The sequence below is a fragment of the Phyllostomus hastatus genome, unplaced genomic scaffold, assembly GCF_019186645.2.
Source record: "Phyllostomus hastatus isolate PE091 unplaced genomic scaffold, TTU_PhHast_1.1 phas_scaffold_1066, whole genome shotgun sequence".
Lineage (NCBI taxonomy): Eukaryota > Metazoa > Chordata > Mammalia > Chiroptera > Phyllostomidae > Phyllostomus > Phyllostomus hastatus.
Genome location: NW_025334004.1, coordinates 34,388,721 through 34,403,351, shown reverse-complemented (window position 1 = coordinate 34,403,351; position 14,631 = coordinate 34,388,721). Strand labels below are relative to the sequence as shown.

At 68.6% G+C, this 14,631-nt stretch overlaps 1 protein-coding gene across 1 annotated transcript in view; it reads left to right on the top strand.

Moving 5' to 3' along the window:
* The window catches only part of STK32C (serine/threonine kinase 32C), a 32,849-nt gene that overhangs the window by 8,922 nt on the left and 9,296 nt on the right, over positions 1 to 14,631 (top strand). The window lies entirely within an intron of this gene.

Genomic DNA, 14,631 nt, shown 5'->3' with positions numbered 1-14,631 from the left:
GGCCTGAGCTGTGTGTGTGGCTTCGGCCGGGGCGCGGGCACCTGCCCCTGTGCCCCGCCCGAGGTGGGTGTGGACCCGACAAGACGGCACCCCTGTGCGCCCAAGGCCACGCGCAGCGGCGAGCACACGGCGCCGTGCGGGACAGCGGGCGCGGGAGCCTGAGCACGGCCCGCCAGCGCCATGTGCACGACTCCCCCTGAGCACGGAGAGGCCTCCGGGAGGACGCGCTGCGGGTTCCGCGTGTGACCGGTGCGGCGGCGGAGACACCGGTCTGTCACGGGGTGTGGGGGCGGCGGGGCTCAGGGCTGCGGGGAGCTCAGGTTTCCTGGCCCGCTGCTGAGCCCTGGGCGTGCCCACTTCAGCCAGTTAATCATGCTGAATGCTCGTCACGGGTGCGTGTCTGTCTGTTGTGTGTGTGTTGCATGTCTGATGGGCGCGAACCGAAAGCTTACGGAATATTCTAGAAGCACGAGTGCCAGGCCCCCACCCAGAAATCCTGCTCCACGGCTCCGCGCAGCACGGCGCCCGCGCCCGGAGGCGAGGGAGGTGTGGGCCTGGTTCTGGGAACCACGGGTCCCAGGGCGAGACTTGGCCCCGGATCACCTGTGACTGTGCACACGCGTGCCCTCGTTCCTGCTTCCTGGGCCTGAGGGACCTCTGCCTGTAACGCCTGCTGCCCCCTCAACACCCCCCCCAGCTCCAGGCCCCAAATCCTGACCTCCAGGAAGTGTCCCCAGGCCCAGGCCAGGGGCCTGCCCTGCGCTGTCCCAGCCTGGCCCCCCATCCGTAGGGCGTGGCCTCTCTCTGACCTGGTGGCCCCCGGAGGCCCTCTCAGTGGCTCAGAGGACGCAGAGCTGTCTGAGGTACCGGCCTGGGTGGCAGCACGGCAGGTCCCAAGCCCTGGCTCCGGTCCCTGGCTGTGAGCTCCGTGAGGTGCCAGACTCACGTTTTAGAACGTCGATGCCTCATCCCCCGGCTCCCGAGGGTGGGCGGGCGAACTGTGGGTCTGTGTCTCCCTGGGGTGGGGGGGGCATCGTGCAGCCACTAGGAGCCGTGGAGCCAGTCAGCAGCTGCTGCGTTCTCCGTCGGCCGGCCGCACCTGAAGCCGAGCTCCGGCCCTGCTCCCCTCTGCAGCCAGACCGCTCAAGAGCCCTTTGTCCTGCTGTGCCCAGTCCTTCTGCAGCCGGGTGGGACTTGTCCCCACGGCCCCAAGCTCTGTGAGGCCCCTCCCGCCGGGCTGGGTCTAGTGCCCAGTGCCCAGCCCTCCTCACTCCTGTCCACTCGAGGGCAGACTGGACACTGTGGACTCTCCCCTGTCTTCCTGTGGCCCACAGGATGCCCACTGCCCCGATGCCCCGCCCCCGACTCATCACGCTGGAGCACCGCGGGCCCCCCCCCCCCCGCCCCGTACACTCACGCATCGGCGATGTCGGGCTTCAAACGCCGTCCACGCGCCAACGACTCCCGGTTTGACCCCCTGGCCAGGCCCCCCCCGCCACATTCCAGACCGTTCCGTCCTGCCTCAGACGTCCCACCACCTCTCCCACATGTCTCGCAGGTGTTTCAAATCCAGCACGTTCTGACCCGCCCCGCCCCGACCCCGAGAGGGGCCCGGGCCGTTCCCCCGCAGCCGTTGGCAGAGCAGCCACACCACCCCGCTCTGCCCAGAGGCCAGAGCGGCCGCCTGCCAGGTGTGTGGGCGGCCGGGTGGTGCAGCGGTTCGACGAGAGCACGGCCCACGACGTCTCCACAAAGCCCACGTCAGCACTGTGGCCCCCGGCCCGCGCCTGCTCTGCTCCCCCAGTGGGGGCTCTGCTGTGATGTGGGAAGGGGTGCGGTTCGTGGGCGCTGATATCCTTCCTCCCGCCTCTCCCACTGAAGGGCCAGCTGGGGCGACAGCGGCTGGCCAGCCCTGGGAGGGAGGCCTCGGGGGGCCTGACGCCCTTCGGAAGGGTCGGGGCGCAGGGCCCAGCGTGGGGCTGCGTCCGGGGATGCCGGGGGTGCCGCCCCACCCACAGTGTTCTCCGTCCAGGGTCAAAGGCCATGGCTCTGGGGCAGAGCCACCCCACCTCTCCAGGCGACTGGAGCCTGTGGCCGTTGGGCAGCCAGACCCCAGCCTCTGTCCGTCCTCGCTGACGGCCCTGCCTTCTGCAGTGGGCGAGCCGTCTGCTCCAGGCTGTGGGAGCAGTGAGCCCAGGCCCGACGCTCAGGGGGACCGTCCGGGGGAGCTGGGCTGCAGGGTGAGGCAGGCGCAGCAGTGGGGGGGGGTGTCTGGGCGCGGCCGGGGGGTTGGGGGAGGTGCAGAGGCGATTGCACCCCCTTCTGGTGAACATGACGGGTGCATCTCGTCAGCGGCAGGCACCGCTGCCTGGAAGCCTCTCCCCAGGTCAGTGCGGGAACTCGTGTGCGGTCTGGTTATGAGACGTGTGTCGGACCGGAGCTCGGAAGCCGGATGGCAGGCCGGTGGGTGCCCTGTGTCCAGGCTGGGCCTCCACGGAGGGTCCTGTGCCTCCTGGGGACCTCGGCTGGACCTCCGCAGGCTGAGCGGACGGCTGGGCTGGAGAGCGGGGCATCGGCCACCCCGACCCCGGCTGGCTCCGCACGGTTCGCATCGGGCACGTGGAGCTATCTGAGTAGTGGGCCGGCCCGTGCACCGTGGGGTGCCGGCAGCATCCCTGGCCTCTATGCACAGAGGCTGGTGGCCCACATCTGCATGGGTGACAGTTAACCCCACCTCAGACACGGCCACACGTGTCCACTGCGCTAAGCTGCAAGGAACGGCCCCCAGCAGGGAGGTGCCGTCAGGCCACGGCTCACGGTCGGGGGTCGGGGTCGACTTCGAGCATCTCCAGGAGGCCCCGCCCCTGACACCAGGGCCTCCGCTGGCCTGGCAGACGGGGCCAAAGAGGCGCCAAGAGGCACAGCCCCAGGTGAGCCTCAGGGCCGGGCCAGCGCCTGCGACCCTTGAGGCTGCACAGCCTGGCCCCACAGGCCGGTTTCGCCAACGCCAAGGCCTGCTTGTGGGGGCTCCGGGTGGACTGCCCTGACGCCATCTCAGCTGTTCTGGGGGCTGTGGGTCTGCATGAGTGTGCGTGCGAGCACAAGTGTGTGTGCAAATGTGAGCACAAGCGTGTGCACTACCCTGTGTGGACGTGTGTGTGTGAGCAGAGCAGGGCGCGGGTGTGTGCGGGTGTGCATATGTGAGTGTGTGCACGTGCTGGGGGGTGCAGTGATGCACACGTGTGAGTGTGCAAGTGTGCGATCGCATGGATGTGTTTATGAGAGTGTGTGACTGGGAGTATGGGCATACATGCATTTGCATGTGTGAGATGTGTTTGCGTGACTTGTGTGTGTGAGAGATTGTGTTTGCATGTGTTGTGTGTGTGGCCTGTGTACGGGGAGGGAAGTAGCGGCCGAGACCGGCCCTCAGTCCAGCGAGGGCCGGTCCTGGCCTGCCTGCGGACTGCCCTGGCCGTCCACTCCGCGTGGACCGCTTTGCCCATGGAGGTGCGAGGGCCCGTGGGGGTACTGCCTGCTGCCCCTGATGGCACTCTCCGCCTCTGAGAAGTGGCTGGCATCGTGGTGGCCCCGTGTTTGGGGAAGGCAAGACCGACCATGGTCATCGTCCACCTCTGGGCTCGGCCTCCCGTCCCCTTCTCTGTTGGGGTGACAGGGAGGTGGACCGTCCACCTCCTGCTGCCAGCCTCTGGCTCACTAGGCGGGAGGTCAGGAATGCCGTCCTGTGAGCTCCGTGGACCTGGGGCTGTGTGGCTGTGACCCACTGTCTGCTGCCTGGTCGGTGCCGAGGGCTGGGAGGCAATACGGTTGGATTAGCTTGCCTTATCACGCCCCTGAGCCCCCCGAAGGCAGGGGCGACGGGCAGCGCCCTGTCCCGGGGGCTCCTGGCCTTGGGCAGCTGAGCCCCTGCCCTCTTGCCGGGGGACGGATCTTCCGCCACAAGTGCAGCCTTACAGCGAGAGCATCGTGGGCTGAGAAAGTGGAGGGGACAGGGTCACCCGGCGCTGGGCAGTCCTGGCTTTGGACCCACGTGGGCGTGTCCAGTGGACTGCCAGGAAACTGTAACAAAATGAACTCTGATTCCTTTTAATTAAAGAAAAATGCAATGCCCCAGAGAAGACACATTTGCTCATCCGCCGACCGAGTTAATTGAAAGGTTCAGAAAGTGTCCGTTAATTACCACTTCCTCTGCGGCGGTTCTGCGGCTCCGAGTGAGTGCGGGCCCTCGGTTGCTCCCCGTCCTCCGGCGTTTGAACAGCACCCAGCGGAGGATGGACCCCCGGAGGGTGTGGGGGGGGGGGGAGCAGCAGGTCCGAGGGGCGGCGCCTTCTGCCCGCCGCGCCCTGGGGGCGGGGCCCACACGCCAGCTCCGGGAAACCCCTGCGGCGGCCCCGGAGAGAGAGCGGGGAGGGCGAGGCCGCTCGGGGCTCCCCAGGGCCCGGTCTGAGCTGAGCACTCAGCACCAGCCTGTGGAACGGTGCGAAGCGGCCGGGAAGGGAGAACGGGCGAGCCGCGTGTGAGGAGGCGGGGCTCCGCAGTCCAGGGCCGGGAGCGGAAAGAGTTACTTTTAGGGATGGTGTTACTGACGCGGAATTTACATCACACGGAGCCCATCGATTTTAAGGACGTGATGCAAGGAGTCCCGGGGGGACTGGTCGGTCCTGCGACCCCCGCTGCAGTCCAGGGGGGCCATCCCTGTCGCCCCAGAAAGGCGCCCACAGCCCCCCCTGCAGCCATGCCCCGTGGTGCTCGGAGCTGCCCTCGGCCCCCACGCCCTTGCAGTGCCCGGCGGCGACCTTGGGAAAGGAGTTTTTCGTCTGACGAGGCCCAGTCTTCATCAGTGTCTTCCTTGTGTGGGCCCTTGTTGCGTTGTCTCTGGGAAAAACCGGCCCAGCTCTTCACGGTCACAAAGGTGTTCTCCTGCGCTTGCCTGTGGCATTCTTATGTCTCAGATGTTAACTTCTGTTTCCATTCCATTTCCAGTTGGTGTGGGTATGGATCTGAAGGAAGGGCCCTGGCCTTCTCTCTCTCTCTCTCCCCCTCTCTCTCTAATTCTCTTTGTCTCTCTTTCTGTCTTTCTCCTCCCCCCTCCCTCTCCCTCCCCCCCGGCCCCTGTGTGTCCGTCTGTGTGACCCAGCCCTGCTTGCTGAAGGGTCTGTCCTCCCCACTGAGGCCCCCTGGCCCCTTTCTCGAAAGCCAGCTGCACCGTAATCGTGGGTCCCTCTCTGGACCCTGTTCTGTCTCGTTGCTCTGAGTCCCCCTCACACCGCGCCACGCGAGACCGGTGGCCACAGCTTCCCGGTGAGCCCTGCGGGCAGGTGCGTGCACCCCCCAACCTGGCGTTCCTCCCAGCCTGTCTGGACTCTCCCGGACTCGCTGCCTCTGCACGTGTGGGTCAGAACCGGCGTGCGCGTCCCCAGGAGCGGCGGGCTGGGGTGTCGACGGGGACTCACCTACCGACTCGGGGAGAAGGGACCTCGTTCCCGAGTCCGTGAGCGGGGCGTGGCATCGGCCTTCCGTCCCGCCCCCACTGCTTCGTGCCAGCTCGCGCCTGTGCACTCTCCCCTGTGCGTCTTGTACTTCCAGAATTATAAACTGCCGCGTGTCGGCCGCACCCTGGAGCTGTGCTGAACGCACCCGTCCCAGGGTCTGGTCTGCGATTTCCTAGGGTTGTCTCTGCCGCAGCCGTGCCGCTCCCGCTCCCGAGGAGGGGCACTTTGGTCTCTGGCGTTGTACACGTCCCCTGCACCGCCCGGTGTCCTGGGCGCCGTGCCGCGCAGACGTGGAGAGAGCAGACGCCGGCTTGTCCCTGATCTCGGAGGGGCCTTCAGCGTCCACGGCGTCAGTCGGCCGAGCGGTCCGGGAGGTCCGGAGCCAGACCGAGGGGTCTGCCCTCCCCGGTGTGCGCGCAGGTGGGGGTGCTGCTGTTTAAAGTCGCCGACGGTTGTGGGGCCGTGTCCCACGCCGCTTCCGTGTCAGTGGAGGGGATCCGATGGCTTTCCTCCGGAGCACCGGCCTGGCATCGCCAGACTCGACCGCCGACCGTGTCGTCCGCGGCCTCCCCACGGGCCTGGGGGGTTGGGGGGGCGCTGCTCTGGGTTTTCCGTTCTCCTGCGTCCCGGTCTCATTTTGCTCTGGGGCTCGCGCACAGAACGGTCGGCGGTGCTCGCCCGACGTGTCTGTCGGCTGGAGTCCCCGGGGAAGCCGTCCCGGCCTGGGGTCCGGGGGTGGGGGGTGGTTAATGCCAGTTTCTCGAGCAGCCACGCGGTCTCCAGGTCTCCGCCATTCTCCCGCCAGCCCAGCCAGTCGGCCTTTCTCAGGGTGGGATCTGTCCGGTCCACCCGGCCGTTGGCGGGAAGCCGCGCCACACCCCTTCGTAGGGCCCAGTCCTCTCCTCCTCCTGTGGGGCCGGTCTGCCCTCCGCTGCCTCCCGTCTGGTTTCGCCGCCCCCGTCCCGGCTGCTCCCGGCGGCTGCGGTCGCGTTCACTCCGCAGGGCCCCTCCCATGCCCCCCACCTTCCACCCGAGGGCAGTGCCCCCTTCACCGCTGGCGACGAGGCTCCCTGCCTGGGGGTCTGTGGGAAATTGACCTGGACTCTCCCTTCCAGTTCGCACTGGCGGGGTACGCTTGTTTTCACCCCCTCTGTGTCCTCGAAGGCGAGGCAGCTGTGTCATAGACGCCGTGGAGTTGAGTCACACTTCTTAAAACAGATTTTATTTATTTATTTTCAGAGAGAGAGGAACGGAGGGAGAAAGAGAGGGAGAGAAACATCAGTGTGTGGTTGCCTCTTGGATGCCCCCACTGGGGACCTGGCCTGCAACCCAGGCGAGTGCCCTGACTGGGAATCGAACTGGCAGCCCTTTGGTGTGCGTGCCGGCGCTCAATCCACGGAGCCACCCCAGCCAAGGCTTGAGTCTGACTGTTTAAAATCCAGTCTGAAAATGCCTGCTTTTTAGCTGGACGGTTAATCCACTCACTGGAGTGGAAGCATCCGTGGGTTTGAGTCTGCCGTCTGCCGTCTTGCTGCTCTTCCTGTTTCCCACCTGGTGTTGTCCGCCGTCGGTGTCCCCGTGTCCGGACGGGACTGTCCTGGGCGGCGGCGCCTTGCTCCCCGTCTGCCCAACACCACAGCAGGTCCCGGCCGCGGCCCTCCTGCTGCCCACCTGCGTGCAGAAGGCCGGCGGGTCGGCGTGGAGTCTGCTTGGGGTGGCCTTGCGGCCCGGGGCGCCCCTTCCCACCTTCCCCACGGTGAGCGCCCCCTGCTGACCTGCTCCCACCGGGGCCCCGGGTAGCCGGAGCGTGGTCTGGAGTTCTTGGGCCTGTGTGGTCCCAGGCTCTTCACCGCCCTGTCCCTGCGTCCACCACACGCCTCCTTGCAGTCGGCCGGCAGGGACGCCCCCAGGGCCTCGGCAGCAAGTCCCGGAGCTTGGGGGCCCTAACAAGGAAGGAGACCCTGCTCTGCACCACACAGGCTGGGGGGTGCTGCTGGTCCAGTCCTCCTGTCCTGGCTGCCCCGCCACCGCTGAGCCCCTTTCTCCTCCGGGACCCCGGGACTCCGCTGGGCGGGGCCTGCTGGGCAAGGAGCAGTCAGTCTGGGGGTGGGCTCCCCGGGACAGTGTGGGGAGAGTGGGGGCCATCTGGGGTCGGGGGGTGCGGGTGGGTGGCAACAGCCGGTGGCCTCGCAGCCACCCCACAGCCAGACTGCCGCCCCGTGCCTGGCCCTCCCCACGGCAGCCCCTGAGCCCTGCTCTGCCCTCCGGTAGCCCCCAGCTCCAGGGAGCAGCTGTGTCCCCCGGGGACGCTGCTCAGAGGGAGGAGGGCTGTTTGGAGGCTGGTGGTCCCGGAGCCCTGGGGGGGTGACTCGGAGCCTTTTCTGCACCTGCCCCTGGCTCTGGGTCCCTGCCTGGGCACCCGCGGCCAGGGAGGGGTCACGAGAGTCTGCTTTTTTCTGGAGCGCTGCGGCGGGTGGCTCTGCGAGGCCCAGAGGGAGCGGGTCGTGGGGGCCCCTGAAGCAGCCCCGGCTCCTCCTGAGCCCGGCAGGCGAGGGCTGCCCCCAGGGGAGCCGCCCACAGGCAGGCGTGGGCAGGAGGGCTGAGACGCAGAGCAGGGGTCCCCCTTCGTGGGGGGTGGAGGGCGGGGGTGGGAAGTTCCTCCTGGCCATGCGAGTGGGGCGGGCCTGTCCCCTCCAGCCCCCCCCCCCCGACCCCCCTCAGCCTCCCGGAGCTGAGGCACTCGGTCCCGACCCCTCCGTTTCTCCCCCGGTCAGGGTCAGTCGCCGGCGGGGGGGGGGTCTTCTGCTTTCAGCGGCCCGTGGCCGGCACGGACCGTCTCCCCAGCTGCTGCCCCGAGTGGGAAGCTCCCGCGGCTGCGCCGTCACCTCCTCGGAGCCATGTTCTCCGAGCGACGTTTTCGTTCCCTGGACGGCGTTTCCAGCCTGGGTTCCGGGACCACACGTGGGGGGGGGGGAGGGGGGTGGCTCACCAGGACGTCTTGCTCTGTGTTTGAAAAAGCCGGTCCTGTCCCGCTGGGGAGACGTCGGCCCAGCCCCTTCAGGCCGGAGCGCCCAAACCAGCTTTCTTCCCCCCGGGGGCGGGGGTCGGGCCGCGTACCTCGGCAACAGCCCGGCCGGCTGTTTATAGGTCTAATAAGCGGAGGAGGAGCGTAAGGAAGAAAACGGAGGAGAGCCCGCCCTCGCACGCCCGGGCAGCCCCGTTGGAGTGAAAGGGGACCCGCGGGCGAGGCCCCGACCTTCGCACAGGCTGGCGGACCGGGAGGGCCCGCCTCCCGCGTGCGGTCCCCGAGACCCGGGGCTCCGCCCCCAGGGCCCTCCCACTTGCACGAACCTCACGTGGCCTCCACGCGGCCTAGTCTTGGCGGCACAGGAAGCCCCCCCCCCCGCATTTGCCGTCCCCACGGCTTCCGAGTCACATCTGCACGGGGCCGTGTGACCCGCCCCTGGCGCACGCACCTGGCCGGTCTGGGGACTGTGAGGCTGTGAGTGTCTCCAGGTGCTGATCTTGAGGAGTTTTTGCGTGGGGGGGGCCTCACAGCGTCGGCACCATCACCCGAAGCGCGGAGCCCCGCACCGCACCTCCCGCGGCTCCCAGGCCGGCGCGCCTGCCCCTGCACCGCACCTCCCGCTCTGGGCGCACCCAGGCCTCTCCCTGGCGCCTCCTGGTGGCGAGGACCGACGCGCACACATGGGGAGGGAGGCGACCGCCGGCCAGGCCCCTGCCTTTTCCGCCGGGCTGGCTTTCTCTCTGGTTTGCGTAGGTTTCTTGTAATTAAAGGAGATTTACCCTCACGTGTCACATGTATTGCAAATGCCTTTACCCCGTTGTAGTATTTTGATTTTTTGAAACTTTGTTTATTTTTTCTCTAGGCGGAAGCCTTACATTTTTTACGGATGGAACCCACCCGCCGGAGGGAGCCTTTCCTTGGTGGCTCCTGGGGGGGGTGTCCCGCTCAGAAAGGCCTCTGTCTTTCCAGAGTCGAGAGCACCCTCATCCGTTTCTTCGTAGAACTCATGGGCTCATGGTGTGTGAGGCCCGCGGGCCACAGGCCACTCAGCTCTCTGTGACACCCCTCTCGGCCGCCCAGCGGAGGCCGGCGGGGTCTCCAGGCTCCGAGGCTTCCTCGGAGGAAGAAACCGCTCGGGCCGCAGGAGAGGCGGGACCCCCAGGTTCCCGAGAGGCCAGAGGCCTGTGTGTGGTCCCAGCAGACCCCCGCCTGGCCCCCGCGTGCAAGGAAGCAGCATAGGGCCCTGGCTTCTCTCCAGAGACTTCTGGCGGGGCCGGGCCCGCCCCGCCAGGCCACCCTGTCCCGCCCCCCGGCGGTCGCGCGCGCGGGCCGAGGCCGCCATCCCACAAACCACAGCTCCCGAGGGAAGGCAGCCCCGCCCTGCCCTTCCAGCTCCTATTTTTGGAAACACAGGAGAGCAGAAGCCTTAGGCTTCCTCCAAATAACGCCTGTCCTTAGTTCTATCCACTGGGGCCTGAAAGAGGCCCGCCCCTTCCCCAGGACGGCAGTTCAGCCTGGGGAGCTACATCCTGGCCGTTCCCCTGGAGACCAGGGTTTGCTCCGCTTGGTGGGGACCGGAGGGGGAGGGGCATGTCCGGTCGCCCGGGAAACCAGCCCGGGAGCCGCAGCACTGCGTCCCTGCCCCTGCGGGAGTGGTGTGCGCAGGCAGCCCGCGTGACTCCATCTGGAGGCCTGGGGGCGGGCGCAGGGTGAAGGCCCGGGCCTGGGCGGGGGGACTCCCGGAGGGGGAGGGTGGAGGCTCGTGGGCGCCGACTCAAACCGGCCCCCGAAGAAAGGATCGGCTTTTCCGTGTCTCACGACTCTCCTTAAAAACCTCCTCTGTTAATCCTTCCCTGGACGCGTTTCTCCCTTCTGGTTTCCGTGAACTGGAGAAACCGGTGACCAGAGCACCGTGCTCCAGAGACGCTGTCCCGACAGGGAGCGGGCCTGGCTCCAGGCTGGTGCCCAGCTCCGAGCCCCGCCCCGGGCCCCTCCCCGGGCTGCTGCAGCCCCAGGGAAGCCAGGGGGCGAGTGCCCAGTCGGCTGGGACTCCCGCTGGGACTCCCCCGGGTTCTCTCCCCACAGAAGGTGCAACAACGTTGCTCCCTCGCAAGGCCCCCAGGCGGGAGGGGGGACTGCCTGGAGGCTGGCAGTCCCTCATGGAAGGGCCCTGTCCTGTTAGGGGCTGGGCCCTCGGGGCGCGGGGGCCGTGGGCTGATTCCTTGGGGTCCCCGTCATGACCGTCACCTCTGCTTTTCCCTCCTCTGAGGTGCGGTTGGTGTCCCCCCGAGACTCAGGCCCGGCCAGGCTCCTGGGGAGGAGGCCCCTTCTGCAGGGGCCTGGGGGTGTCTGGGGCCCTCCCTGGTCCAGCGAGCGTCTTCCCGGACAGGCCAGGGCCCGAGGGCCCGAGGCCTGCACACGCGGCAAGGCTCCTATCCAGAAAGGGGCAGGGCCCGGCTGGCTGTGAGCCCGAGTCTCCCCGGCCCGGAGCCTTGGGGAAGTGTCCGCTGGAGGTGTGGCCCCCCACCTGCAGAGCCAACCACCAGGCGATTTACTAACCTTTAAATATCGACTTCCCATAAACATTCACAAATCTCTTCCCAAAGAAAAGGCGGGAAGTGAAATCACGTGTGCACCGTGAGGCAGAAGTTAGGACAGCGCGTTGTCCGCGGCGATGCAGCCTGGTTCTATTTCCCCGGATGAAGGGGCGGGGGGGGCCCAGGCAGCTGCCCCACTGACCGCACTGGTGGTCAGCTGCTCCCCGGGCAAGCAGAGCCCTCGCCTCGTGGACCGCCCCTCAGCCTGGGACGTTGGAGCCACAGGAGTTGTCCCCCCCCGCCCAGCCGAGTCCCGGCTTCGGGGAACCCAGGGGCTCCGTGGGGCAGGGCAGGGCAGGCTGTGCTGGGGCGTGGGCAGCCCTGGGGCTGTGGGGTCTCTGCCCAGCGGGCAGAACCTCTGCTGTCCTCCGGCCACTGGGAGCGGCCTGGCCGTGCTCTGCCGGACGAGCCCTCGGGTTTGAGACGGACGCCGCTCTCGCCGTGGGCCTGGACGCCAGCCCGGACACGCACCGCGTCTCGCGAACACTGGGGCTCACTCCCTGTTCTCAGCCCTTCCCAGTCTCAGCGGCTGAGGCCCCGAGGCCCCGCGTCCGGCCAGGAGTCCTCCCGGTGGGGCCGCCCCGCTGACCTGGGGCCGGGTCGGTGCGGGGCGGCGGCCTTTGCCATCTGCCCTTCGCTCCTCCCTCATTCGCTCCTCACGTGCTCCCAGGCCTGCGCTGGGTGTGGGGGACGGGGCTGCAGGGGACTTCGCGGCACCCCCAGGTGACATGGCAGTCACCCCAGCCTGGGCCCGCCCCGGCGGGAGGCTGCGCTGTGGGTGAGGCGCCCTGCGGTCACAGCGGGCGTCCCGTCGTCCACGCGCTGGGAAGCGGGGAAGGCTGAGCACACGGCGACGGGTCTCGGCGAACACTCGGGACGCCAGTGACGGTGGGCGGCCGGCTCGGTGGCTCCAGCTGCCCCACCCCCGCGGTGCCCCCAGGCAGGGGCGCTCCCAGGCAGAGGGCCTTGGGGAGGGCCTGGCAGCGCTCGCTTGGTGAGCAACCCCCTCTGGGAGAGACACTGGGCAGTCCTGTCAGCTCCGGAACGGCCTTCACGCCTCAGGGGCAATCTGCCCGGCAGCCCAGCCTCGTGCAGGGGGGAGGCGGCCCTCAGTGGCGCCGCCGCGGGGGCGCTAAGTGGCTGCGAGGCCCCACGCTGCCTGCACTCGCTTCTCCCCAGCGCCCTGCCCGCCCCCGCAGCGGCTCGCAGGACGGCTTGAGTCACACACACACACACACACACACACACGTGTGCGCGCACACAGGGGGAAGATCGGGCTCAGCAGCAGCACCCACAGGCGGCATCTCTCCCTACGGCTCGGAAATTGCCAGGATCCCAGAACCTCGAGCGAAGGCCCTGGGTTGGGCGAGTCTATCGGAGCACCCAGCGGGCCCGCGCCAACGGGCCGAGTGCGGGCCTCCCGTGCCCCGCACTGGGCGTGCGCATGAGGACGGCTACCAGCACACGCACACGCACACACACACAGAGCTGCACCCCCCAGGAACACACCGGCACGTGCACCACATGCAGGCACATGCCCTCACGCGCACGTGCACCACAGAAGGCATGCCGGCTCAAAGTACACCGGTCACATGCACACGTGTACACACGAGATGTGCGTGCATGCACATGCAGGCACACGTGCATGCACACGCAGACACACGTGCATGCACAGCCTCGGGCACACACCGGGGTCACGGGAGGTGACCACTAGGCTCCAGGGTAGAAGTGCGTCCTGGGCTGTGCACACTCGTCCCGTTTGGGTCCGGTTTTAAGGGACCCGCGAAGGACACCAGGGCCTGAGCTGGGCGCCCTTCTTCCAAAGTGGGGGGTCCCCAGGGCGGCGGGTCTGCGCAGCACAGCCCAAGCCCAGGGCACTCTCGTGGTCGCTGGAGAAGCCTCGTGGGAGACAAGGGTCCAGGGGGGTCGGGGCCGGGCTGGGGGTCCCAAAAGGGGGACGTTCTGCGGGCACAGGCGCGGGGACAGGAGAGCAGACGGCAGAGATTCTGCGCTGGCCCAGGCCGGGCCCCAGGCCGAGCCGGCTGGGTGGGTGGCTCAGTCTCAGGCCCAACCTGCTCCCCCTGCCCCCGCCCCCCCCCGCGTGGGCTCCGGGCAGCCCACCTCGAGGTGGCAGCTCTGGGCAGCAGGGATGGGGAGGGGCTCGGCGTCACTGCCCTCACCCGACCCGGCCGCGCCGCCTGCTTGCTGCCCCAGCTCCTGGCTCCCAGGTGAGACAGCTGAGGGCGGCAGGTGACTCGCCCTGGTGGGTCCACGGCTGTGCTCCCCGCATCAGACCCCCCCAAAGCGGGGTTCCCATGAGCTGAGGCCTCGGGCAGTGCTGAGGAGGGAGGGCTGGAAAGATGGGGTGCAGTGGGGTCAGGGGTCCAGGGGGCTGAGGATGGCCAGGCGGACAGGAGGCCTGGGGGTGGCGCCCAGCAGGGGGGTTGGCGGGGGGAGGGCTGCCAGGGACTTGGGGGTGGCAGCCCCTGGGCTGGGGATGCCCATCTGCCCACCCGCTCGGAGACTCGGAGGCCTGGCAGAGGGCGGAGCCCGCCTGGTCCGGGGCTGCTCTTCCCTGGCCAGTCAGCCCCCTCGCTGCCCTGCTGGGCACACCCGCCTCGGGGCTCGGGGTTCAGGGCTCAGCAGCTGCCCAGGCCTGTGTCTCCCCCTCCTCGTCCCCGGCCCCCACCCAGCTCCCGGCCCTCAGCGCCCTCCGGTTCGCCCCTGCGCCCTGGGCTGGTTCCCTGGCTGGGGCGGGGTGAGGTGCACAGTGGTGCTGGGGGCCTGTCCCTGCTGGGGGTGCTGGCGGGGGCGCTCGGTGGGGGCCTTGGACAGCAGGAGCCCTGCCCCCTGCCCCGGGTGACGCCCCTCAGGGCCGGGAGGAGCTGGGCCCGGCAGGCAGGACTGCCGTAGGATCTGGTGGTTGCCTGAGCCTCGAAGTTAGGAGCGCTTCCGGTGTGTCTGAGGCTGTCGTCCTGAACCTCGAAACGCAGGTCCAGCTGGTCCAGACCCAACAGGACCCGGGGCCCACGCCGGGCATCTGGGAAGTTACCCCCGAGCCTGTTTTTGAGCCAAAGCTTTGCTGGAAGGCGGTGTGGGGGCGGCTCCAGGAGCCCGGCCTGCAGACAGGGGCACCTGCTGGCTCCTGGCTTCCTTCCAGTCATGCAGAGTCCTGGGCTCCGGTGCCTTCCCGGGCCCCACAACCAGGACTGTTCTGGACCAAGGCCCCCAGCTGCCTCAGCTCTGCCTCCGGCCTGGCTCAGAGCCCGGCTGGGTTTGTGCCCCAGAGATTTCAGGGTGCCGGCCTGGCTCCTGCCACGGGCTGGGCTGTGCGGGGGAGGGGCCTCAGGTGCCTGGAGCCCGAGGGCACGGGGGGAGACACCGGGGCGGGGGCCCTGCCAGGCTGGCCTGGGCCCCGAGCGGAGCCTGCTCCCTGCCTGGGGCAGAGCGGGGTGGAAGGGGAGAGCCGCCCGTGCAGGCGGAGGGGCCCTGTCCT